Source organism: Zingiber officinale, chromosome 4B (assembly GCF_018446385.1).
Source record: "Zingiber officinale cultivar Zhangliang chromosome 4B, Zo_v1.1, whole genome shotgun sequence".
NCBI lineage: Eukaryota > Viridiplantae > Streptophyta > Magnoliopsida > Zingiberales > Zingiberaceae > Zingiber > Zingiber officinale.
Window position 1 is genome coordinate 20,700,916 of NC_055993.1, and position 26,095 is coordinate 20,727,010.

At 36.0% G+C, this 26,095-nt stretch overlaps 1 long non-coding RNA gene, 3 other non-coding genes and 1 pseudogene across 5 annotated transcripts; all 5 read right to left on the minus strand.

Moving 5' to 3' along the window:
* Nucleotides 1-7,582: 7,582 nt before the first annotated feature.
* LOC121974841 lies at nt 7,583-10,065 on the minus strand. 2 transcript variants are annotated; one of them, XR_006110108.1, is made up of 2 exons: nt 9,335-10,065; nt 7,583-7,827 (listed from the first exon to the last, which is right to left on the minus strand). It is a non-coding gene; the product is annotated as an uncharacterized LOC121974841 (long non-coding RNA). The 2 variants fall into 2 exon arrangements; XR_006110109.1 differs by lacking the exon at nt 7,583-7,827 and adding an exon at nt 8,902-8,965.
* A 4,513-nt stretch (nt 10,066-14,578) lies between these two features.
* LOC121978974 lies at nt 14,579-14,676 on the minus strand. Its single transcript, XR_006111281.1, has one exon. It is a non-coding gene; the product is annotated as a small nucleolar RNA Z103 (small nucleolar RNA).
* Nucleotides 14,677-14,730: 54 nt separating this feature from the next.
* LOC121978978 lies at nt 14,731-14,830 on the minus strand. The gene has a single exon (XR_006111283.1). It is a non-coding gene; the product is annotated as a small nucleolar RNA Z103 (small nucleolar RNA).
* Nucleotides 14,831-15,358: 528 nt separating this feature from the next.
* Nucleotides 15,359-15,455, minus strand: LOC121978975. Its single transcript, XR_006111282.1, has one exon. It is a non-coding gene; the product is annotated as a small nucleolar RNA Z103 (small nucleolar RNA).
* A 64-nt stretch (nt 15,456-15,519) lies between these two features.
* Nucleotides 15,520-15,626, minus strand: LOC121978977 (annotated as a pseudogene).
* Nucleotides 15,627-26,095: the final 10,469 nt, after the last annotated feature.

Sequence of the window (26,095 nt, forward strand, 5' to 3'; positions counted from 1 at the left end):
CCTAAACACATGTATTGATTTCTAAGGTTAACATGCTTATCATTCTTGACAATTGCAATAAGACTACTAGCATGTATCTTATTAGAAGTGCAAGAATGAACCTTAGAGGATACCTTAGGGTTTGCCTTCGCTCCCCCTTTACACGTGCTTGGTCTTTTGTCCTTGTGAGATTGCCTCCCCCTTGGACATTTACTCCTATAGTGTCCCCGTTGCTTGCATTGGAAGCACACCACGTGCTCCTTGCCCTTGCGTTTTGGGACTTCGACTTCCTTGATCTTTGGCGCCGGTGGAGTCTTCTTAGTCTTCTTTGGACATTTACTCTTGTAATGTCCAAATTCCCTACACTCAAAACACATTATATGCAATTTACTTGAACTTAAAGTGTTTGAGTTACATAGGGTCGAGGATGGGTGGATGCTCTCTTCTTCATCCCTCCCGGAGGTAGAAGCTTCTTCTTTGTGATCCGATCTTGAAGAAGAACTCACCTCCTCTTCTTCTTTAGATGTTGAGTAGCCCTCAACTTCTAATTCCTCACCTCCACGATGTGAGCTACTTGGCTCACTAGGCTCCTCTTCATGGCTTGAAGTGGGGCTCTCCTCATGGAGTTTGGCCAAGTTGTTCCACAACTCCTTGGCATTATTGTATCCACCTATCCTACACAACACATCATTAGGTAAAGAGAATTCAATAATTTTTGTTACCTCGTCATTGATTTCGGATTGTCGGATTTGCTCTTTCGTCCACTCCTTCTTCTTGATAGGTTTTCCTTCCTCATCCATCGGAGGGGAAAACCCTTCTTGTACACAAAACCAATTTAACATATTAGTCCTAAGAAAATACATCATCCTTACCTTCCAATATGTGAAGTTGTCGTGAGACTCGTAGAAGGGTTGAATCGTGACATCTTCTCCATAGAGATCCATCTCTAGCCCGTGCTCCCCCGGGTGTTGATCCGTCGAAGAGCGGCCTTGCTCTGATACCACTTGTTAGGATCCTTCGTACGGAGGCTAGAGAGGGGGGTGTGAATAGCCGACCCCAATCTTTCGCGTTTCTTCCTACGATTAGGTTAGTGCAGCGGAAATACAACGTAGAAAGAAAACAGGAGAAGAAAGACAAACCATATAACGAGGTTCGGAGATGAACTCCTACTCCTCGGCGTGTCCGTAAGGTGGACGAAGCCTACCAATCCGTCGGTGGATGAGTCCCCGGAAACCCGGCTAATAGATACTCCTTGTGGGTGGAGAAACCTCGCCACAATAACTCGCAACAGCAAGATAGAATACAAGGAATACAAGAAGTAAATACAATGAATGTAACAATACAAGCTTGCCTTCTTGTCGTCGACTGAAGTCCTGGAAGCAACAACTTCACGGACGAATGCCAACAAGCAGCTCAGCCGAAAGAAGCTCACGCGGGGCTTCGGAAGTGAGCTCAACAAAGCTCAGTCGAAGCTGAAACTTCAGCAGCAGAACAGAAGTTCTAAGGAGGAAAAAGAAAAGAGTGTTCTTCACAGAAGATGCCCTCGTCTCCTTATACCTGCGAAGAAGAAACAACGAAGAAACTAGCCGCTAAGTCTGGCAGCTAGAACCCTGATCGGCCGTGGACCGATCAGTAACATCTAATCGGTCCGCAGACGACGTGAAGAAGCTTACATTCCGTCTCTGATCGGTCCATGGACCGATCAGAACCTCCGATCGGTCCACGCACCGATCAGGAACCTTCGATCGGTCCGCACCGATCGACTTTCTCTCGCTAGTTTGCCATCGATCTCCTTCGATCGGTCTCCATCGATCAGATAACCATCAGTAGCATACTGATCGGTCACTGATCGGTCACCAGACCGATCAGATGACCCATGTATCATTGGATCGGTCTGCAGCCCGATCCAAACTTCTCAGCCCTAAACCTAAGGCTTCCACACCAACATCCGGTCAACCTTGACCTGTTGGTACATCATGCCTAGCATCCGGTCACTCCCTTGACCTGCTAGCACTCCCGCTAAGTATCCGGTCAATCCCTTTGACCCACTTAGACTTTTCCACACCAGATGTCCGATCATCCCTGATCCATCTGGATTTTCCTCTTCGTGCCAAGTATCCGATCACTCCCTTGACCTACTTGGACTTTCCAACACCAGAAGTCCGATCATCCCTGATCCATCTGGATTTTCCCTTGCCTGGGTTCACTCACCAGGACTTTCACCTAGCTTCACTCACTAGGGTTTTCACACTGCCTAACATCCCAGTTAGGACTTTCTCACTGCCTGGCTTCACTCACCAGGACTTTCCAACTGCCTAACATCCCAGTTAGGACTTTCCCACTGCCTGGCTTCACTCACCAGGACTTTCCAACTGCCTAACATCCCAGTTAGGACTTTCTCATGCCAATCTTCCTGCTTGAACTTCTCCGTGCTCTCTTGCCAAGCTCCCTGCTTGGACTTTTCCCGAATCAGGTCAACCAGGTCAACCTTGACCTACGGTTGTACCAACAATTTTCCAAACATCTATTCTTGTCAAACATCAAGAATAGAACTCTCTTCTCGACAAACATCAACATACAACTCAACTAGGTCAATCTTGACCTAAGGTTGCATCAACAATCTTCCCAAGTCAAACATCAAAATACAACTCGAGTTAAGTCAACTCGAGTCGGGTCAACCAGGTCAACCTTGACCTAAGGTTGCACCAACACTTTCCACACCACTATTATGCTATTTTTGAAAAGTTAGTATATTTGAAAATTACTTTGAAAGTTTCTTAAAAGATATTTAAGCTTTAAACTTTATTGTTAGCTTTGTAAAAGTCAGCTTTCAAAACCTAGTATAAACCTTTTAAACTTTCCTTATAAAAATTCTAATATTTTTTGAAATATAAAATACAAGTGTTTTGAAAACTGTTTTAAACCTACATTAAAAGATGTTTTTGAAAACACTTTGGAAAGTTAAAAAAAAAAAAGGTTTATAAAATTCTTTCTCCTTTCGCTAAATAATCCTGAATTTTTTTGTGTTACCAAAATTTCATTACTTTCCCTCATTGCTTTACTTAGCATTTTTTTTACTCATTTACTCATGTTTTTCGATGAATGTCAAAGGGGGAGGGTTAGAGATTAAGTTAGCAACAAAAGAAAATCATAATAACTTGATCCTAAAAATGATAAAGAGAACATAATTATCTCAAATTCCTATTTCTCTCAAAATCATTTTTTTTGTGCTTGCTTTGCATATCTTTTTTTTTTAACTTAACTTAGGTTGTCATTGTATCAAAAAGGGAGAGATTGTTGGTGCAATTTGTACAATGATCTAACTCAGGTTTTGATAAATGATAAGTAAGTTAAGTTAGGTATTGTTGTGATCCAACCACTTTACCAAGTGTGCAGGAGAAGTCCTGATAGCTCAATAGGCCGATCGAATATCTGGCAGGAAATCCAACTAGGTCAACAGACCGACCGGATAGTTGGTGCGAAGTCCAAATAGGTCAATAGGCTGATTGGATATCTGGCGAGAAGTCTAGCTAGGTCAACAGACCGACTGGATAGCTGGTATAAAGTCCAGATAGGTCAACGGATCGACCGAATATCTATCGGGAAGTCTAGTTGGGTTTGTGGACCGGACAACTGGCAAATTGGTAAGTAAAGTTAAGTCATTGGAGGAGAGTGATTAAGTGAGGATACGTCCTGGTTTGAAGGGACAGTAGGCGTCGGTTCAGTTTAGGTTCATTTCGGATCCCTAAACTGAGACCCTAACTAGATTCTGATCTAAAAGACAAGATCTAACTCATAAATCTATATACACTATTCATGCATATATTTTGTAACTCTATGTTACAGAGCCAAATGTAGAGTTTCGAATTCTTCATACGTGGGAACTGACAGAGCTTGATTCCGAGTTTGGAGTCAAAAGATATGACCTCTAGAAGATTGTTGTGTCAAACTAACAGTTGGAGGCGCCTCGGAGCGTTGGAGGCGGCTTAGATCAACCAGATTAAAAAAAGTAACATTTCAACAAGAATAAGGCCAAATTCTTCTCATCTGATCTGAATTTTTGGGATTTGATAAGCTCTGGAGACCCCTCCAAAGGGCTATAAAAGGAGGGGTTGAGTAAGCTTCAGCGATACAACTTCATACTGAGCTTCTATGATTCTTCTGCTGCTTCAAGTATGATCTGCTGCTACTGCGCTACTACTCCGTGACATCCGACCGCTGCTGACAAACTGACACCAATACACAAGCATGTTCAGATTCCTATCTATTACAGTATTGGTAACGATTTTTATTTACTGTTTACCTTTCATACTTGCAAAAGGGAAGTGTTGGTTGTTACATTATCCTACGTTCATCTTGTATTCGATTACCTCTTCCGGGGGTTCTGGAAGAGGGGTTTAGTGGATTACCCATCGATAGATCCGCGGAACCTGGGTCTTAGAGTAGGAGTTGCCAAAGGCTCCGAACCAAGTAAAATCGAACGCGTGTTCTTTTACTTGCTTTTCTATTTTCGTCTTTTCTTGTAATTTTCCGCTTCATACTGAGTTCTTAAAAATAGAAAAGACCAGTTTTTCAAAACTACATGATTCACCCCCTCTCATGTGTTACTCGATCCAACACTATATCCTTCGTTTTAGGCCATGTGATTATTGAAATAAGAGAAACTAAACAGATAGCAAAACTTGGTCTTGGGGTAAGTAGTGTGGGAAGAAGAAAATAATAAAGCTCGAGTGGTGTTACACCAATTTTGAGTAGTTCGAAGAAATCAATGTGAAAAACTTATCTGAAGAGGCAACAATATCGGTTCAGATTGATTCAAATAACTTAAACTTGAAAAAAGGCAAAAAAGAATTAACTCCTGCTTGATTAATGGTTGTACCAATTCAAAGCTAACAGGGCTTTGATACCACTTATAGGATAGTTATGCATGTGAGAGGGGGGGGGGGGGGGGGGAATCATGTGATTTTAAAAAACTTGTGTTTTTCAAGTTTAAAAATGAGTACGCAACGAAATTAAAATAAACTAAACAAGAAAACACAAGTACGCGAGGAGTTACTTGGTCCAGAGCCTTCGGCGACTCCTTCTCCAAGATCTGCAATCCCTTGGATCATGTCAACAAGTAATCCACTATAAACCTCTCCTGGAACTGTCGGAAGAGGTAATCGAGTACAATAGAAAAACTAAGGATAAGTGTAACAATCTACACTTTCCTTTCTGCAGTAATTAAGCACTTAATTAAAACTTTCGTTACTCAACACTTGAAGATTATTATATTGAGCTTGGTGTCAGAGGGCTTCTCAGTAGTAATCAGGCACAACAGCGTTGCATCACAGCGGGAGGATGAAGTTAGAGTAGCCAGAACCTTGAAAGATCGCTTGTAGAAGTTATGTACTTATTATCTTGAATGCTTGGCCAAATAGCTTTTTTATAGGCTGTTGAGGGTACCTCCAAGCTCCTCAAAGGTGCCTCCAACATGAAGTTTAATCTCATAAACTTCGGTTGTGATAAACAACTTCATCTTCGACATCTATCCACTCGAGGGTACCTTCCATGCTCTCCGAGGCACCTTCGAAGCACTTCGAGGCGCCTCCAACGCTCTCTAAGGCACCTCCCCACAGCGAGAAGTTTATCTTCAAATTTCATCTATGTGAGGGCGCCTCCGCGCCACTCCGAGGCTTGTCTATGACCATTCAAGGCACCTTGGATATTGTTCATCCAAGGCTTACCTTGGATATTGTTCATCCAAGGCTTACCTTGGTTTTTTCTCCTACAAAAATGTGTTAGGCTAACAGAAAAATATTTAACCTGTAAAATAAAGTTAGCATACTTTATAATCATTATTAATTAGACCCTATCTGTCTAAGACTAGGATCTAGTCAAGATCTTAGTTTAGGGATATAAAATGGACATAAACTGGACATGCGCCTAAAGTCCTTAATTGGGACTCGTCCTCACTGGAACTCTCTCTTCCAGTGATTTACCTTACTTATCATGCAAAATTGCTTGACTATACTTTGGTCCACCAGGTCTTCCCGTCAATTGTCAGGTCCGTGGACCCAACTAGACTTCGGCCAGTTGTTAGGTTCCCCAGACCTAGCCAGAATTCCCGCTAGATATGGGTCACTCCTTGACCTATCTGGACTTCTACACCAGCTATTAGGTCCTCCAGACCTCGCTGGATTTTAGCCTGGTGTAAGACCAATCAAGTCCTACACACTTGATAGAAATGTTACTTCACAACACATCTAACTTTAATCCATTTGCTATTTATCAAAACTTAGGTTTGACCATTGGTACCAACTGCACCAACAGTAACGTGGGTGTAGCGGAAGCAAGGTGGGCTCATAACCCACAGAGAAATGATTATCTACTTTACAAGTAGATCATCATATAGTTTATGAGAAAATCCTATTCACTAACATTTAAGACCTCCTATGGTATTGAAATGGACTAGTATAGAAGTGTATTATTTAGTGGTTACCTATAGATGAGGATACTTGTGTAATACAATTTGAGTAGTAAATTTGTCTTTTGTAATACAATTTGAGTAGTAAATTTGAGGACTAAATTTTTATTAGTGAGGAAAAATAATATACCAAAAATATATATGGATTTTAAATGATTAAAATTTAAGATAATTGGATTTATTTAGGAAAATAAATAAACAGTAATTGATCATTAAGAAGGAAATAAATTTATAGAATTTTCTTGAATTGTAAAATTTTTTTAGAGTTATTTTTATTTTTATGGGGATAAACGGATTAATGGAAAGTCTGTTTGAAAATACCTTATTTAAAATAGGAGTTGATTGAAATAAAGGGAGGTTTTCATTAATCAAACCCTATGTTTTATTTCTCTTTTCCTTCTCTGTTGTTTTCCCCTCCACACACCCATGACACGAGTCAACGGTGTGAGCGACCGACTGCACCACTCTCCGTCGATCGTCGACACCACCTCTGTCCATGCAACAGGCAATGCTGGAGCCCACGTTTGCCTCTTGTCTTGAGGCCATCGTCAGCCGTTGCGGGTCCACGTGTTGCCCGCCAATGACTGCGACCACAGATCGCCACTGTCCACGCAATAGACAAAGCTGGGATCTGTGTTTGTCTCCGGCCCCAATGCTATCTCTGACTATCAGCGATCATCATCCTATCCATAGCAATTGTTGTGTGCCCAATCATCGGCGCAACTCTCTGCCCAAGTAAGCAAGAGCACCTTGCTTCCGCCCCATCGACCATACTCGCGACCTTCACCCTAGGCGCCACCCTTCCTGTGCGCCGCGGTCACCCCACCGAAGCCTTTGCAAGTAGCTCCAGCCCTGGCGATTGTCGTTGCTGGCCACTGTTTGCAACTCACGAGCTGTCACGCCTCAGAGGAGTCCCAGCCAGAGGAAAAATCCGGCAACATCTCCCCTGTACACGTGACAATCTAAAACATTTATACAACCACAAGTATACATCAGCCACACACAGTTGGAAAATATACACAACCACATAATTATATATTAAACAACCCACACGGCTGTACTAAAAACACAACCACGTAGTTATATATACTAAACAACCACATGGATGTACTAAAAATAAAAAAAAACACAGCGAAAAACGATAGAAAACCATTACAAACCAAAAATAAGACTGCTAGCCGGTTAGGCTTACATAACACAACAATCAAACAAAAATACCACATAACAACATTCCGAAACCAAAACCTAAATTTACATTGCTAAGTAAACCAAAAACATAGACTAAATAAAGTACAAATGAAAATCAGAAACAGGTCTTTGGATGAGACGTGGGAACCGGCAGGCAGGATACTCTAAGCGACTCCAAAAAATCTATCTGCTACCTGAAATAGAAATAGCTCAACGGTGTGAGTTCAAAGAACTCAACAGATATCAAGTTGACATGCCTAGTAAAATATAACTATCAGTAATCATCATGGAGTACAGTCTTCTAATTAATAATAAGAAATGCAAACTGAAAAGATAACAGAAGAAGAACTGTACTCACCAGGACCTCCTATCCAGATGTAAGAGTCGTCAGACCAGATATATAATGTCTTTTGTATGCATGTCAATCATATGCAACCACCAAAATACAACAAACAAAGTGCAGCAATCACAAACAATAAATGCAATCAATGCATATGATGCAAAAATGATATGTGTCACCCCTGACGCTAGTCAGCCATCTCACACGCAATGGTGAGACCGAGTGGGTAGTGCTATGACAACTGTGCACTCTGCCATCACTGTTCCTGAGTGAACGAGTGGACAGGATGTTGTCGGAGTACACCTATCCTCCTACCCCCAACAGAGTGGGGGAGCGCAATGCTCTCATCTCCCTGAGACAATCTAGAGGAGGGATCCTTGTCGTGCTACCACGCTGCGTCACGCTACCCATGAGTGGACCAGCGGAGCACTGACAGAACAATTACACACACTCTGTCTGATATACCACTAACCCATAAGTGGTTGTGTGTGCAGATCATGTAACTGGCGATGTGCTCAACAATAATGGAGCTGACAATCGCACAACATGCAATCATGCAAGATTGTGCATGACACTAAGCATGTAAATCCTAATCATAATCACCTCCACATAATAGGTACCAAATAGGAAAATAAATCATACCATGTCCTAGGTATCATAGATCTAAGTACACATGCCAGATAATAAAATCTAGAAAACTAGTCCTATACTCAATGAAGCCTAGTATGTCACTTCCTTTAGGAACTAAGGTACACATGACAATAACCAAGAGATATAAACATGGATACATAACAGGTAACAAACAGAACATACAATAGATATCAAATAGTGACATACCAAGGGCAAATCTAAGCACGATCATTGCTACTAGCTATAAATTACTATACATATCAAAGTGACAATATCATAAAAGATAAGTCAAGTGATACCCGCCTTCATCTGTCGATCGTGCTAACAATCCCACGTCGAGACGCTCGTCTCGAATCAAAATCCTACAACAAATCATAAGATCACAACCAAATGCCTTTATAAATCAAATAGCTAACTTAAATCCAAATCGAATTTGGAAATCCTAAGTGAATCCATCATAAATCCTTCAAAATCTACTAATCACTAATTAACCCACAACATCAATTTAATGATTCTGATAACACTCATGAACTTATCTAACTCAATCAATTTCCATTAATCAATTATTTCATCAAAGCATGAATTCAACTAATCAATGGCTCTACCATCCCATTATCTCTTATTACCTTAATTAATCAGACATCATAAATCAAGTAAACCAAATTGACCCCAACAACATTCAATTGTCCAAGTTAACAAAATAACTCCAATTAGATCAGAGAGTTCGTTACCCTATAGTTTTTCCTCTAGCGGTTGTTCACTGTTTCAGCATCTTCGGTTCAACTTCTTCATCAACAATGAGCAATGGCCAGCACACGAGTGAGGACAGCGCTAGATCAGCACCTCAACAATATCCTAACCCTCTGGCAGCAACCTACAGCAGCCGACCATGGCTCTTCCCCGGATGGTAGAAGGTGGTATGAAAACTAAAACAAAGCGGTGATACCCCAAAGAGATCAGAGAGGTCGAGAACAGGGTTGATCACAGCATCTTGTTCGTGACAATCGAAAGGGATGAAAGACCAGCAGCCTGAGAGCAACTGGTAACGTGCGGTGGAGAGCGATGGCCATCTCTCAATAGCCGATTACAGTCGAATCGCGCAGCGTCAACACAAGGAAAGGATGAGGACTCTTGGCCGAAGACAACCCATGTAGAGAAGAACGGCTCGAAGTCGATAGTGGCAGATCTGGAGGGGAGGTCTACGCCGACGTTTGGATCTGAGGTGGCGGCGAGATCTGAGCTTCGGCGATCAAGGGAGATGGTGCGGCTTCGCGCGAGAGAGAGAGATCGGGAGGGGAAGATGTGAGTCGGCAATGTGGATTTAGGGCATAGGTAAAGGAGAGGATCGGCGCAAATGGGAGAAGGGAAACCGATGCGAGGCGTCGCGAGGAGGAGAGGGAGGAGGGTCGGCGGTGAGGAGGAAGGATTCGGCGCAGAGAGGGAGAGAAAGAGAGGGATCGGGTTCGGGAGAGAAAAGAAAGGAAAAATAAAAATAAAATAAATAAAAATAAAATATTATAACCTTATGAATTTTAATTAAACCCTAGGTTAAATTTCTCAATCAACTCCCAACTTAATTGGGTATTCCAAACAGACTTTCTTACAACCCAAGATTTGATCATCTTTTTTAAAAATTTCGTTAAGATTATTCATTCATTAAACCTTATTAATTAATTATTATTTTATTACGATATTTCACACGAGCTTCCATCCATCGAGTAGTCGATGCCGTCGGAGAACAAACCGAAGTAAGGAGAGGTAATAATATTTTAATTAATTGATCAATTAATTAGAGATTCATTGGTTAATTAGAGTTAGATTAATTAACTATTAGGTTAATTTGAGCTCAATTGTTGATTTATGTCTTGATAGGATTAATTGGGGTTGAAGATCAATTAAGTATTAATCAATTAAATAATGAGTTGATTAATTAATTACTTACTTAAATGGGATGATTGAATTAATCAAAAGATAGATGAATTGGATGATTAATAAATTAATTATAAATTAATTAATTGATAGGATGATATGTTGAATATAGATCCTTAGTTTTGCCTCATATCCTAAATTGGTAGGATTTGAACTTGATGTGAACTCATCGACTTGAAGACAGCTTGAACGATCTATGGTAAAGGTGAGTACTTTCTTCCCTTGCTTTCATAGTTCATTGACTTTAGTGCATGACTTACTATTCTAATTGATAGTTGTATTTACCTTGACTCTATTCACTCTTGCTTCTTGAGCTTGATCTTTTATTACTTGATTTTGTATATTGATCTATTTTGATATACATACAGTCTTGTTATCCATGCTATTTATGACCATTTATACTTGTACTATTATGCTAGCGACACTATACTGTTGTATAGCTGTACAATATTGAACTAAGTTACTAGCTTGATATTTATTATATTAGTAGGACCATACCATATTATGGGATATCGAGTATCCTACTAGACTTTGATTGTTATTCAGGCTCATGCCTAAACGCTAGTGAGGTTAGACCTACATTATTATACTCTGTCAATCATTGTCTTCCATTCGTAGTTAAAAGAGTCGTCAACAACCGTTGTTATAGACTGTCGACCACTATCATTCATTCGTGGTTGAGAGAGTCGTCAATGACCATTGATACATCCTGTCAACCATTATCTCTCATTCGTAGTTAAGAAAGTCGTTAATGATCACCCATGAAATATTCGTGGTAGCGAATTCACGTGCAGTTTGTAGATAGATAGCTACGTATATACCTTTTCTGGCCACGAGATCATTCGCGGTAGCGAGTTTGCCCACAGATAGTGACTATTTGTTTAACTTGACTGCCCACGAGACATTCATGGCAAAGAGTTCACGTGCAATTCGTAGATAGATAACTACGTATATATTCTGTTTGGCCACGAGATCATTCGTGGTAGCGAGTTTGCCCGTAAATAGTGACTATTTGCTTCTCTAATTGCCCACGGAACCATCCGTAGTAGAGTGTTCTCTTACAGTTAGTGCTTATTATTTCCTTACCTTGGCTGCCCACATTACTATCCATGGTCTACAGTCAGTGCTTGTTATTTGCTTATCCAAACTATCTATAGGACCATCTATGATAGCGTTCTCTTGCAATCAGTGTTTGTTATTTGCTTGTCCAGACTACCTACGGGACCATCCGTGGTAGAGCGTTCTCCTACAGTCAGTACTTATTATTTGCTTACATTGTCTGCCAATAGAACTATCCATGGTAGAGCATTCTCCTACAGTCAGTGCTTGTTATTTGCTTACCTTGACTGCCCACGAAACCATCAATGGTAGAACGTTCTTCTGTAGTAAATGCTTATTATATGCTTATTATATGTTGGTCATGTACTTATTCGTGCATGTGGAGATGTATTGTAGGTACTACCAATTTATTGATTAAATCTGATTAAATCTAAGTATGTTATACTCACAATCCTTTTCTTTTCCTTTTGTTTTCAGGTTAGCAGGTAGATGGTGTGTCATGTCACTTAAAAATCCCGACTTTCAGTTCCACTCTATTTCAGATTCCCTTTTGAGTTGTTGAGTTATTTTCCGTGGCTCGTATTTAGGTTTTATTGTCGTATCGAATGTTTTGAGTATAACTTTTATCTTGTTCAATTAATGTATTTCACATGTTTATGCATACATACATGCATTGTCATTTGTGACTTGGATTTTATTACATCTGTATATGGTTGATTTTATGTTTGTTTGAATTAGCTTGATATTGGTTATTTCCTATATTGTCAATAGAAGGTACCATCTAGTTTGACGGACAAGTATATTCTCGGGGCGTGATAAATATATTGAGCTTTGGTTATGGAGAGTGTAACATTATGTTATTTGCAACTTGACTAAGGAGGATCGAAGAAATTGACATCCTCCACTAGTGCTTTTTCAATCCAATTTACATCCGGCATAATCAAAATCAGAGTATCCCACAAGATTAAAAGATTTGGTTTTAAGATGTCAAAGGCCTATATTTTGAATTCCTTTAAGAAATTTGACTCCTTAGCACAAGATTATATCTTACACACATCCCCTGCTAAGATTATATCTTACACACATTCTCACAGTAAATAATATTAGATCTACTACCCGTGAGATAAAGAATACTACCTATATATTATGATATAATTTTGGATCTAACTTCTTTACTTTAAACATCCCAAATTTTTTTGGCATTTTTATTCCAAATTTTTAAAAGATTTCTTTAACATATTTAGTGATAAATGTATATACTTTCTTTTATTTGTTTAATTTGTAGTCATTTCATATTCATAGACCCATACCCATTTTTATAGAGTTCGATACAAAAACTCTTAAATTTGACCCTTTTTGTTGACTGACTATGGGCTTCTTTAAATGACTCGACCATTAGAACTATTTAGAGGAGTTAGAGTAGGCAAAACAATATTCATCATAGAATTGATCAACATTGCCGAAGCTCATGAAGGCATATCTACATTTGGCAGAATAGGTGAATGTCCTTATAAAGGAAATGATCTTTATATAGAAATGAAATCTTTATCTACATTTATAAATCATCTCAATTACTTTTTCAAAAATAAAATAAAACAATTTATCCTCTATAAAATCTTTCACACTAAACACAAGGTGTTTGTTTTAAACGATACAAGATCTTTTTAAGTTTATATATTTAATTTGAAAAACATATATTTTTAAACATAGGTTAATTTTTTAATAAAATCATTTAAAAATATTAATTTCATATCCATTTTATACAACTTAAACCTTTAATAAAAGATAAATACTAACATCATCCTAATAAATTTCAATAGAACTTTATTCCTCACAACCACTTATTTGTTATCAAATTTATTTCAAAAGATTACCTTTATATTAATAATTAATTTTTCTTCAATTCTAGAAACTAAATCCTAAACTTTTCACAAATTAAGATAATTCTAAATCAAGCAAATATCATCAATAATCAATAATTTTTTATTCAATTTAAAAGTAAGACCATTTGACTTCCTCTTTTTCAAAAATATAATTTAATTGTCAATACTGAGCTCTTGTGTAATATCTCCCCACTACCCCACTCTTTTGGTTCTTAACTGTGATTAGTTTTTCATTTAATATTAATTTTTCTAAATTTAATTTATAATTCCACCTTGATTATTTAGAAGATAGAAGTGAAACACAAATAAAAATATTTTAACCTAAAAATTAATAATAACTAGAATAGAAACACAAATTCTCCCAACAAGATGAGTAAGTTTCAAGAACAGAAAATAAACTGAACGCTGCTGCGCTATTTACGTCTTAGGTAAGCCAGCCAATATTAGTCAGCTATGCTCTTTTGGAGGTTTCAGGCAGGCAGTAGGCACTGCTTTTCGTGCTCTTTTGGGCTGGGATTGCTCTCATGTATCCTGCTCTATTAATTTAGATTCAACAAAACGTTCAATTTCCTTGAATCACAAACAAAAACTTCGCTACTGGAGACCAAACGAAACCAAAGTTGCCAATGAAATTAAGATTGAAACACCGACAAAGGGTTGAGTTGAATATAACATGTTACAAGCACACAAAGTACTAGTGAACTGAATCAGAAACCAAAACCAGGGAGCATCACTCCCATCCATTTTGATTGTCTATTGCAGTTCCCACTTTTACCTTCTACATGTTAGATAAGACCAGAAAACTAAACTATTCAATCTATAAATCCCAAGAAGAAACGGCAGCGACAATATTCTAGGCGATGGAATATGAGACCGCCTCCAGATAGAGGATCTGAAGGAAGAACCATCAACAACTCAAGCCTCTTTGTGTGACGTTCACCCAGAAATATCCTCCACCAGAATCAGTGATTTTAAAACATATGTTTTTTTAACATAAATGGACAGACGAAGTTCTATTTAAAAAAAACTTAAAAAAAAACTAAAACAACATGAACCATCGATTTACACAATCAATTAAACGCCGAAGTTCAATAGTAAAGCATTGGCGATCAGAGTCCTGGCTTGATCTCCTAGAGGGAGAATAAAAATAGCGCGCAGAATGTTCATAGTCGATCATCTGGGGAAAGGATCATCATCTCGCCATAATCTACTTATTAACCAAGTCTTGGGAATGTTCATAATCTAAGTATGAAAAAAAAGACAGAATCCTGGCTTGAATTCGACTACTAAAATTTAAGTAGAAATCGCTCACCGTGTTCACTATCGATCATTCGAGGAAAGGAACATCACATCAAATATACTACATTAATACCGATAAAAATAAAATAACAAAAATACAGAAATCTTTGAACAAAAAAGCAGAGAGGAGAATTATAAGAAAGAGGGCATACAAGACGAAAATGCAATGGAAAACCCTACTAATTCAATAAAAAATGATAAACATCGAATTTTTCAATCCAAAATTTTTACAGAATATATGTCTCATGGCCAATCCCAAGAGGTAACTGCAGCGACGCTGCTATTCCAGGCGATGGAATATGAGACCGCCTCGAGATGGAGGATTTGCCTAGGAATCCAAGGAGATCCATCAACACCTCAAGACTCTTTATGTGACGTTAACTCTGGACTATGCAAACATGATTTGTTTGCTCCAACAGAGCTAAGAATATTTTCACCTAGAAAAATATCCTCCGTCTCGAATGGACTTCCTAAATTTGAAATACCATAAAAAATCTTGCGATAAATAATCATTGCGACCACCTATAATTTACACAAACATACAAAAGATCAAATGTGAAAACCTTTTACTAATTAGAAGAATAAGGCGATCAGAGTCCTGGCTTGATCTCCTTAAGGGAGAAGAAATTAGCGCTCAGTATGTTCATTGTCGATCATCTGGGGAAAGGCTCATCATCTCACCATAATCTACTAATAAACTGTCAACCCGTGAAAATACAAAATTAAAAAGAAGTGACATTGTAAACAAAAATCAGAATCCTGGCTTTAATTTCCCTACTCAAATTATAGTATAATAATAAGACGCTCAGTGTGTTCACTGTCGATCATTTGGGGAAAGGATCATCCAATCAAATAGATTCAATGACGAATTAACAAAACCGGAAGATGAACAAGGAAACCCATCGCACCTTAAAGATTGGAATCAGAAGACGAGAGCTACGAGGAAGAAGAAACCCTAGATTTGAAATAATACAGCGCCGAAACAAGACAGCGCCACAGCGGAGTAGATTGTTCGAGTGCATCGCTGTGAATATATTTATACGGGGAAGGGGAAACCCTAGCACGGATTGTACAGCGTATCGACGGCTTTGATGTTGACACACCGCTCGAGAGTCGAGAAGTATGAACTTGTCTTGTGATTCGGCGTATTGGAGAGAAAGAGTAATAATGAATTAATAATTCTGTGTCACCTTCTACTTTAAAAAAAAAAAACAAAATAAATATAAAAATAAGAATAAATAAATAGATATACAAGATCAAAAAATATATATATTTTTAAATTTTTTTAGATTTTACTTCCACGAAGCTTAACCCCCAAATTAGGTGCGGGGTTAATCCTGGTACAATCCAAACCTATTAAACCACGCTGACACAATGTAAAATGGACTAAATCAGTTTGATCACGGGCTATCTGACTTAATTGTCAACTCTATGGTTAACTAGTTGATTGATACTGTAAAATCTCAGATTAGTAGTTAACTAGTTTGACAAGATCCAACTCAGATGAGATTCTCTTTTTTAAGTTTGATCAACAAACCAAAGTGCGGATCTGCTTTTCCATAGTTTTTTTCTGATTATTTTTTTACAATTATGGTTGGATTGTGGATGGAATCCGGTCATAATTGATTATTATTTTTTTCTGGATTTATATTCCCATTCACGGAGGTTGTTGGCAGTGGCCAAGTTGTCAGATGACTTCCGGATGGCTTCCGAGTGGTCTTCGACTGTTTGTTCTGATCAAAATTATAATCTGTGTATAAATTTAATATCAAAGAAGGATCACAATCCATTATAACCAGAATTCAAACATGATCCAGGCTCAATTGTGAAGGGGACTAGAAGGAAATCATAAAAACGCAGACTAAAAAATCTGACTCACAAGTAAAAATATGGAAATGCAAAAAATCAAATTGAATCGAATAATATAAAAATATTTATATTTGAGTTTAAATTTAAAATATTTTATATGATATTTGAATTTAATTTAAAATTTAAAAATATAAATAATTTTAGTTCAAATTCGATTTGAAAGAAAAAGTTATGCTTCGTTTATTTTGAATCTTGATTAAGTATAATGAAATTATAATTAAAAATAACTTAAATTTGAGTGGGATCGACTTGTTTAAATCTTAATTTCAATACATTTGAACATCATGAAAATCAAATAAAATATTATAAATTTAAATTTGATTAAAAAACATTCAAACACCTCTGAATTTAACACCTCTGAATTTAACTCAAATTTGATAATTTTAAATACAATTCAAATATTTTTTGAGCTAGTTGGATTCGTGAAGATTCTAAGTTGATCAACAAAAGCATGGAGATCTAATTTCTTTTATCGAGTTATCATATGTAAAAGAGAGAGGACCTGCATTGCTTATGAGTTTGTTCAAGCAGAAAAAGTATAAGGGTGCGTTTGGTTCAGGGTTATTCTTGATAACCTTGGTTATCCATCCAAGGTTATTAACAAAAACCTTGTTTGGTTTAGGTATTCGATGATTCCCGAGTAATGCTCTATGCCCGACACGTCAACAAAAGGGTCATGTAGCCCGGAATCGGAAAACCTCAGAAAACTAAGGTTTTTCTTGATTCCGGGGTTAACGAATTTTTTTTACCAAAAATACCCTCCGATAAGAAAAAACATGGAAAAAAGAGAAAAAATGTAAAAAAATATTAAAAAATGTTTAAAATAAATAATTTTAAAAAATTAAAAAATATAAATTTTAAAAATAAAAAACAAAAAATTTAAATTTTAAAAATTTTAAAATTTTAAAAATTTAAATTTTTTTTTTTAAAATTTAAAATTTATAAAAATTTAAAAATAAAATAAATTAAAATTAAAATTTTAAAAATGTAAAAAAAATAAAAATAAAAAAAATATAAAAAATATAAAAACATAAAAAAAAATAAAAAAAACATAAAAAAGTAAAAAAAATATACCAGAAAAAGAAAAGTAAAAAAAATATTAAAAAATAAATAATAATAATAATAATAATAATAATAATAATAATATGTATAGTTGATTTTGTAATTGAGGGTAATACGGTAAAATATTAAACTAAGGTATTCATTAAAACCTTCAAACAAACAAGTTTTTGTTGCATTACCTAGGTTGAACCAAACAACATTTGGTTATGTTTTATTCCCCATAATCTTGGTTATGTGATTACTTGGTAATCACATAACCAATGTTATACATGATAACTTGAACCAAACGCACCCTAAGGGTATTGGGTGAAGTAGAGAAAAATCTCTAATAGTAATCATAATTTTACATATAGTTTTTAATCATAAAAAATTTTGTTTCCATTTTCTGCATACTTGTTTTAACTCGCTCATGCAAATATTGTTACCTAAATTATCCCTCAGATTTTTTAGGTATAAAAAGTCTAAAAACGAGTATATTTCCGGTTAAAATCAATACTTCCCACTAGAATCCAGTACTTTATGCAAGGATCGAGTATATTTTCTATCAAAATTAACTTTCATATTTTTTTCGGCACAAATAGTCTAAAAATGAGTATAATTTCTATTAAATTTAGCATATTAAACTAGAATTGAATATATTTTCTATTAAATTGAGCACGACTTTCTTCTTACTTAATATAATTCCTTATAAATTTAGCATCATTTACTATTTAAAGAAAATCTAGTATATTTTTCATCCAATTGAATATCATTTAAAGAAAATCTAGTATATTTTCCATCCGAGGTGAAAAAAAATCGTACTCAATTTGATAGAAAATATACTAGATTTTAATTTAATGTACTGAAATTAAGAGGAATTATACTGATTTTTAGACTTTTTATACCTAAAAGTATCATAGGTAATTAAGTAAATATATTTGACTAGGGATGAAAATCTAGATAGAAAATATACTATATTTTAATTTAATGTACTGAATTTAAGAGGAATTATACTGATTTTTGGACTTTTTATACCTAAAAGTATTATGGGCAATTAGGTAAATATGTTTGACTAGAAAGTGGATATAAAAATTTTTATGGATGGGGACTATATGTAAAGATTTATTGGACTGGATACAAATTTTCCCATATTCTATCCTCTTTTCTCTCTCAACTCGTCGTTTCAATCAACATAAAATAAAAAAAATTAATTGTATTATTCTTTCATATAAAAAATATTGATATCACATTTTTTTTAAAATTTAATAGGATGATGCTCTAAATTTATCCATGTTAATAAAAAGTAAAAATAAAAATATTTTGTTTAATTTTTAATATATTATTATAAAATAAATAAATAAATAAATAAAATAAAAAATAAAATAAAATTTTATTTGAAAAAATTAGCCTCACTCTGATGATGTTGATTTTAAAAACTAGTAACACGGATTTTTAAAAATCAGCATTATAATATTCTATTTTTTTATAAAGGTAATTTGTGTTAGAACATTATCATTTTTTTTATAAAGGTAAATTTTATTGACCCATCAAGGAGTTACATTCGGACTGCTAAAAAAATCAGAACACTTGCCCAACCATCTGGTCTATGGATGTTTTGTTAATTATATGTGGAATAAAATATATATAAGGTAGAAGTTAGTAATAGAGAATAATAAGAAGGAAATAAGTTGCAGCTGAGGATTCGAAACCCAGACCTTTGATTTGGTCAAAACATGGCTGACCAACTGTTTCGCGGTTATTTCGTGAACAAATAAGAACAGGTAATATTGTTCCACTACAAAAAAAAAGCTAATAGACAACGCTTTTAAAGCGTTGTCTTTATGCCTGAAAAAGCGTTGTTAAAGGCACTGTTGTTAAAAGTCTGCTCAACGACAATGCTTTTAAAGCGTTGTCGTTTGTAGCAAAGACAACGCTTTAAAAGCGTTGTGTATTTTTTTTGCAAAAACATCATCTTTGCAACGCTTTAAAAGCGTTGTTGTTTTTGGCAAAGACAACACTTGTGCAACGCTTTAAAAGCGTTGTCTTTTTAAAATAAAAATTAAAAAAAATCTATTTACAAAATCATTTTTTTTATATTTACAAAACTATTAATTTTCTTTTACCATGTCTAGATTTGAATTTGACATATAAAACAACATTAATTAGCTCAACTAATGATTTTAAACTCGTACAAAAATAATAGAATTCAATTACAAAGTATTAGTATTTACAGGAGAATTCAACTATACACAAAAACTAAATAGTTCTGTTTCAAAGTAGATAGTGATATTCGAATTTAAAACAAAAAAAAACACAAAATAGCTAGTCGGCCTCGAAGACAACGATCTGCATGCTTACTTCTACTAGATATACTGATAAAAAAGGATTGTCGGCTTGAGACTGGGACAAAACACCTACCACTGTATATCTGCATAGAAAACAATACCATCAGTATTATGCAAAAGAAATTTTCACTCTTAAAGTTGAAAACAAAGGTCACAGTTCACACCATACAGTAATGAGAAAATTTGGATTGAGAAAGACAGAAGAAAGAAATGGATCTTTGATAGGTAAATTAGTGCACAAGAAAAAAGGCAACCAAAGCCACACATGATTCTATACATAGAACCTAGAATGATATCTTGAATTGGTTTTATATTTTACTGCTATATTTCTTTAACAGACATATTAATGCTATAAATCACATAGATATATTCTTCTCGCATTACTGGAATTCTTTCTCATTGTCAAATGTTTGACAAGATAATAAGTAGTCCTCGTCTATTGAAAAAGCAACAGTAAGATACATCTACAGACTATATTATTTGTCATTTATTGCATATCATTCTTTGTTTGGCAAATCATATAGCATAAAACACATTCTAGTACATTCACCAGTCATGCTCACCAGACATCCATCAATACAAATTGTTCTAAACATATGGTAAGGTCTCACAATGCATAAAAAAACGTTGTTTTCTTAGTAGAAGATAACAAAGAATATATGAACAAAAAAAATTCAAGTATCAGATAATAGACATGAAATATGAAATAGGAGAAAAAATAAGATTCAAAATATAAATCAATTCAGCATGCTTACACAACTTCTAGAAAAATAAAAGAACTAACAGATTCAAGATAAGAAGAATTTGAGCAGACTGAATTCTTAAAAGAATTATTACAGATGAGATAATCATCCAATGACAAACTATCAACAATTTGCAAGGAAAAGTAGGAAACTCACTTGTTCGTAGTCTGGATTTTTGATCCAATCTAACCTAGAGCATGGAAAGTAAAAACACATCAAGTAAACATCTAGTGAAATAAAAACTAGAGTATGTAACAAAACCTAAACTAATTGCATTCAAATAAAGAACAAACATCATAGGAACATAAATCACTAAACTAACAAGCATTATATGGAATTAAACTAAAGAAAATGTATCAACTAAAATCTATATAATGGAAGAGACATTTAATCAAACACTTGATGGGTATGAGTCAATGAAATCATAATGTGTGCAAATTGAAACATAGGATGTCAAATTAATACAAGCACTTAACATTCACATAAAACATTACTCAATATGAAAGACAACATGAAGAAAAACATAGAACGAAACCAAATATCAGATTAGTTCCTGACAAACTACCTGTTAATCTAGTAAAAATATGGCTTAACAAAGTTCACAATATTAGCAATCCTTACTTGATGATCATTTTAGTTTTACTGACTATGACATCATCACTCTATATAACCTGTTTAGAAACATCTTTTACTGTCGGGAATGAACTTGATTGATAGAATAATTAAGAAATTATTAAAGATGACACAACCTTAAGAATTTTAAACAACTAAAACTCATACATTTATATACTGTTATAACTGCCAAGATAATTATAGTTTTTAGACCCCTGAAGAACTCACATCTACAAGACAAGATAATGTAAACCCAACATAATAGTTACTCTATTTTACTAAGTTTATTATGGTAAGTATAACGTATGGCAGTGAAGAACACATTTTGATTGCCAAATTACAATCATCTCAGAACATTAGACTGTAAAATGAGCTATTCAAAGTGAACATTAGTATCCCAAACGGTGAGCAATATGACAATTCCATTCCTAAGAATTTTATGTTTCGATGAATCATAAATTGGATAATTATTGCAAATTTTAGTTCTTAATGCCAGATGCTTGAAGAAAGCAATTTTAAACTTGAACTTCTTTCCAACATGATAATGGGTAAAATAATAATAAAAAGAGAATCATTGAGAGACATTAGGTTCTCTCAATTGAACTTTGTTAGGGCTAAATTCGGAAGTTCATGATATGAATATGTTTGATATGGCAAAGGTCTCTAAGATTAGTTCCTGATATCATACATTCACAATAGCAACTCTTTTGGAACTAGCCAACTGCCCTATATGTACTTCAAAATTTGTTCATTCCTATAAGCATTATAAAAATTTTGATCTCGACCTGATGAAAACACATATGCCTCTAGTAATCTGTCCTTCAAGAATGAATTTCTATGCTGACTTGCTCCTGAACAGTCTGATCACCTGAACCCTAGGGGTGGATATGCCGAGGAGAAGGATCTTGGCGGCGACGTTGCCGGTGAGGCGAAGGTCGACGCGGTCGTTGATGGCGGCGTCGCGAACGAGGTTGAGCGCGTCTGCCTGGAGCACGTTGAAGCGGTCGACGGCGACGTGGGTCTGGACGAGGCGGCTGTTGTGCGCGGGCTGCTCGAAGCCCGACACCGTCGCCACGCCGAGCGGCACGCCGTGGTACATCACATCGAGTGCCGTCGCCTCGTACCGGATTCCCACCTTGTTGGGTTGTCCGCGATGAAGAGCAGCGAGATGTTGAGGGAGAGGTAGGCCGCGGGGGGATTCCTGAGAGGGGTATGTGCGGCTAAGAAAGAGCTGCCGGCCAGTGGTGAGGAAGAAGAGACGGCCGGCGGTGGGAGGTCGCGTGCCCTAGCCGCGCGAGGAGATGATGTCGCGAACAGAAAGGAAACCAGCACTGTGTCTTCGCATGGGTAAAAGGAAACAAAGTTTTCTCCTCCTTTAATCTGGGCCGTCCATATTATGATGAAGATGGATAAAAATCCAGCCGTCAGATCTTGAGATAAGCGGTCTAGATCACTTAAGATTGAGATGATAACTTGACAGTAGATAACGTTTTTTAAAAATCGTTGTCGTAGATACTAAAAAAGAGGCTAATAGACAACGCTTTTTACGAAGTGTTGTCTTAGACCAGTAAAAATCACTAATAGACAACGGTTTTTAGAAAAGCGTTGTCTATTAATAAGAAAATAATGAAATAGACAACGCTTTTCACTAAAAGCGTTGTTAAAAAAAAATAGACAATGTTTTTTATAAAAAGCGTTGTCGTTTAAGTGTTGTAGAATCCCAATTTTCTTGTAGTGTTCAGTTATAAAAGGACAAGTTAAGAGGGGGTTAAGTTATTTCTTTTCTCTCCCGTGACCTAATTCCTTCGCCCTTTCCTCTCTCGCGCGCGCGACAGCGCTGTTCGGGCGAAAACGAAGCCGAGGAAGCTAGGGCTTCTCCGACGAGCACCCCTCTCCGTGGAGTCTTCGTACCATCGGGCTCCTCTCGTCAAGAAGGAAGTCGGGAGCACGAAGAAGAGCCGGGATTGGGAGCTCACCCGAACCCTAGAAGCACTAGGAGGTTTCTCCTTTGGCTGTGAGTCAAGGAAACGAAGGTGAGCTGCTTCTCACCTGCAGTAGGAGTTGTTTCGAGCTTTGATTCGTTTTCATGGCTTTCGGATTCTTGTTTCCTTTTGGATTTTGAAGCAAGTTTGAGGGGTTTTGTTTTTGATGCTTACTGCCATGAACCCTAAAGAAAGAAGATAGGGATTTTAAGCATGAAGAACAGTTATAAAATTTAGGTTTCCAGTAGCAATTTTTCCTTATCAGCAACGCGTTGGTATCTTTTGGGTTCCTGCCGTGCCATTGAACAGAGTAGTGATTTTAGTAAGGATTGTTTCCGGAGCACGCATGAAACCCTAGAAGTTTAGTTTCAGCCAGTTTTGGTTTTAGAACACCCCCAGAGATTCGGCTTAGATCTTTCTTTTGCTAATCATGGGACAAGATCAGCCCTAACATTAAGTACTTTAGGTTCTTTAGCTTCAGTTTGAGTCCCTTGCTAATTACCATAACTTGTCAACTTTCACCTTTGTTTTGTAGTTTATTACAGTAGGTCTTTAGTTGATGATTAATTGCCATGATTTGTCAGAGTTCACCTTTGATTCGTAGTTCATGTCAGTAGGAATTAGTTGATGTTAATTGCCATGTATTGATTCTTATTTCTATTTCTTAGCTATTGAATATGCATGAGCAGACTTAATTCCTAGATTTATTTGCTATGAATTGGGCATGCACAGTTCTCATTGCTATTAGTTAAGCACCAGTAGCTTTTATGTGCAGATTTTATTTGCTGTTCCTTAGGTCTTGTTTTGCTGGAAACAATTCGTAATGTTAGGTTCCATTAAGTGCAGATTTTATTTGCTGCAGAATTTATTTTTCTTCCATACTATCCAATGAGTATGAGCAGTTTTATTTATGAGCATGCACAAGTTGGAACGCTAGTATGTTTGGATAGATCTTTTGTGCATATTCATGGGCAAGAACAGCCACCAATTCATAGTAGTTTAGATCCTTTTGTGTTGATTTAGTAAGCATGATATTCTGTTAATTCCATGCAGCAATGATTCCTTTATTTTCTAAGATTCCTTTGTTATTAGAATAACATGAGCAGATTTTCTAGATTCTATTGCATGCCTAGTAGTTGAATTTGTTTTACTTTCACAGCATGCTTAAGTTGTTCTAGTTCCTTATTTGCTATTGGAATAACATGAGCAGTTCCATTTTTATAGCATGCAGATTTTTATAAGTAAGGTATGCAGATTTTTAATAAGCAGATTTTCATAAGTATTGCATGCAGATTTTAGATAAGCTTGGTATGCAGATTTAGATAAGCTTAGTATGCAGATTTTGATTAAGCTTTACATGCAGATTTATGTTAAGCTTTGTATACAGATTTTCAGTACGTAGAGTGTGTTCTAGTGCACCCCAAGTGCTTGATAAAATGCTTAGCTCAATATAATGCTACAGTAGGCATTTTAAATAGCTCAGTAAATGCAGTAGAAGCATTTAAAATAACTTATTTAGTCTTGCTTCAGCTTATATGGGACTACGGTCCAATGGGTGGGCTCCCACAGTCGCCTCTAGGTTCAGATAACCTAATTAAAGCAAGGTAAGAAAATTAGCTATGAAATCAGTATTTTATTTTCAGCAGTGGCACTGTACTGGATTAGATATCCATTGGGTTGGGCTCCCACAGTCGTCCCTAGGTTTAGATAACCTAGTAAACCCTACTAGACTCGGAACTTACAATCCCGGGTTTAGTTAGGGATGCGCGCACAGCAAGTACAGTTGCCGGGCCCATCAGCAGCATGATTATTATTTTAATCTATTATGTAAATAGTTTTCAAAACTTCACAAATTAGTTAAGTGAATACAAGTTAGACTCAGTTTAGCATTAATTAGTTCAGCTAATGTATCAGTTCAGTTTCCTATTGATACACATGATAGTTCTATGATTAGCTGTACATGTTTAGTATTTCAGTTAGTATGATTCCTTTATTGCTATTTATGAGCATGATTAGCTATACATGTTTAGTATTTTAGTTAGTATGATTCCTTTGCTATTTATGAGCATGATTAGCTGTACATATTTAGTATTTCAGTTAGTATGATTCCTTTGCTATTTATGAGTATGATTAGCTATACATGTTTAGTATTTTAGTTAGTATGATTCCTTTGCTATCTATGAGCATGATTAGCTATACATGTTAGTTTTTCAGTTAGTTGATTTCTTTGCTATTTATGAGCATGAGTAGTTATACATGTTAGCTTTTCAGTTAGTTGATTTCTTTGCTATTTATGAGCATGAGTAGCTTTACATGTTAGAATTCAGTTTTAGCATGTTTTTATTTATATACATGCATATCGAGTTTTTGTGAGTAGGATAGCGCTCACTAAGCTTTTAGCTTATAGATACTATTTTCCTCCTACTGCAGATAAAGGAAAAGCTAAAGTATAAGGAAGAAGGCGACAAGGAGATGCTATGACGGTGTGTGATGTGTGGACTATGGAGATCCTTTGGCTTAGCTAAAGAACTCACTTAGTTTAAGAATTTGTTTAGTTTAATTTCTTATTAAGTTGATAAGAAAATTTTGTAGTAAGAAGTTATGTTTCCGCTTTTCATTACCTGCATGTTTTGATTTATTAAACTGCGTGGTTGTGAAAATATATGTTCCAGCCGCCTGTGGCTGAGTATACTCTGTATGTATTTACGGATATGGTCACCGGTACAGGGG